The following is a 2,008-nucleotide window of genomic DNA, read 5'->3' as shown; positions in this document are numbered from 1 at the left end:
AATAACTTGCAGTTCCTGCAAATTTGTACAATGGCTTCGATCTATTTTCCTTATTACTTTACCTGAAATATCCGCCGTGCTTCGAAGTTATATGTCACAGTGAAAATTGTCACGTTACACCTGCTCTCTTTATTTTTCATGCGTATCCTAATCTAACTTGCAGTTTGTCTACACTTTATTATTTTTTTTTTGAGATATGAATTTAATTATTTTGTTGTTTAGTTATGTTAAGATTTTGAGTTTTTGTTGTGTTTCTTTCTTTTTCTTTTTTCTTATTACACTAAATAATTGCGCAATCCAAAAATTATGCAATACTATTCGCGCTTGAGAACGTCCATAATTAAGTATTAAAATTGTGCAAATTACAAACGCACGCGGTTTTAATTTCTCGGAAACCATAGAAAATGTAATCACACCTTCCCAATATTGAAATATGTTACGGTCCTTGAGGTCGGCTTGTATAAAAGGCAGAGCGAGAGAAATGTATTAAGCTACAAAATGCATATCGCCCAGGTTCTACTCACTATTTCTACAGTCTTCGTTGCTGCCTCCGCTTTTGAGGCTCAGGTGAGAACCCATCAAGCTTTCATTATAATAAATGGATTCTTCCCCAGGTGGAAACCCAAGCAATATTCGACAGATGGAGAAACCGTATCGCACAGGAGCATCCAGAGTGCTCGGAAATGTGGCCCATAACGGACCAGGAGAAGGATACGTTCTTTCGCCAGCACGAATTGACGGACACGCCCACTTTCAAGTGTTACCTTAATTGCATCCACGTTAAGTTTAATCTTATCGACGAGGACGGAAATATCAACAGGGATGAGCTCTATAATATGTTCGAGAGGATGACCTACCAGATGATGGACATTTGTGATGCTGGGGTTGTCGAGAAGACCGACAAGTGCGAGAGGATCTTCGAGTTTGTCAATTGCGTATTGCATTACGAAAAGGTGTACGCGAGTTAGCGAGTACATCCAAACCTTTTGCGCATTTGATTTTCAGATTCTCAAATTTGTTGGTTTACAGGGGTCTTAAATGGAAATTATTTTCTCTATTAGTATACTCTACAGTATGTGTATTTTCTTTCTGTCTAGAACCTTATTCAGTTACACTTCATTTTACCGAAACGGTTAGAAGGCATGGAATTTTAATTGCCATCATCCATATTTTATTAATCTCTGGTAATTGGATTCATTAAATTGGGAATTATGCGGTAATTAGGACGGATTGATCTGTGGTAGGTGTTGTGGATAAGGGTGAAAGTAAAATAAATACAACTAAAATATAATTTATTTTAGAATCAAAAATGAATCTTAAGAATCGCTGAACCGAACTCGACTTATCTTAACAAGTGCTGTGGACCTACTGTTCGAAACTACCGATTGTGTAACACATGTGCAACAAAGTACATTTCGGATGACTCCCAGGAAGTCATGAATTATATGAAAGCTTCTATTCCTTAACTCGTAAATAACACCCTTGTCGGTTAAAGAATAGACCCTTAATATTTAAACTACTTGTCGGTTCAGCGTTTTATGCACATTTGTGCAACGTAATTACTAGAAGTTAATACCGGAAATTTCGTCCGCTACAGATCCATAGATCTCCGTAGGGAGAATATAATTTGCGTTCTATCTCGTTATCGTAAGTACCGCCATTTGCATTTCCCGCAATTGAAGTGTACCTTCTCTTTAGGTTTCGGCTGATATTTGTCATATTACAGTTTCTATTGACGATTGTTGCATTAGTAGCCCTTTTATTTAAGAGGTACGTACATTTTAGTTTGTCAAGAAAGTGGGTTTACTTCTAATTTTCTTTTAGGGTTTTAAATGTAGGGTTCCAGTAAATCTACTTTTAATTGATCAGCAACATATTTTCCTTCCCGGTTTAGAGATAGTTAAATGATAAACAGTGGAGAGCAATTAAAGGTAGTGCTAAGCGAGGTTTAAAAAAAGGGAAAGAACTCAAGATTAAATCGGGGAAACAGCAGTAAAACAACATTCCA

General features: G+C 36.8%; 1 long non-coding RNA gene across 1 annotated transcript; it reads left to right on the top strand.

Annotated features, from left to right (window-relative positions):
* Positions 1-496: 496 nt before the first annotated feature.
* On the top strand, positions 497-2,008 carry LOC116181162. Its single transcript, XR_004147207.1, has 5 exons — positions 497-567; positions 615-1,240; positions 1,302-1,647; positions 1,699-1,770; positions 1,825-2,008. It is a non-coding gene; the product is annotated as an uncharacterized LOC116181162 (long non-coding RNA).

Source organism: Photinus pyralis, unplaced genomic scaffold (genome assembly GCF_008802855.1).
Source record: "Photinus pyralis isolate 1611_PpyrPB1 unplaced genomic scaffold, Ppyr1.3 Ppyr1.4_LG9, whole genome shotgun sequence".
NCBI lineage: Eukaryota > Metazoa > Arthropoda > Insecta > Coleoptera > Lampyridae > Photinus > Photinus pyralis.
The sequence above is the reverse complement of the archived record's forward strand: the minus strand, read 5'-3'. Positions and strand labels throughout refer to the sequence as shown.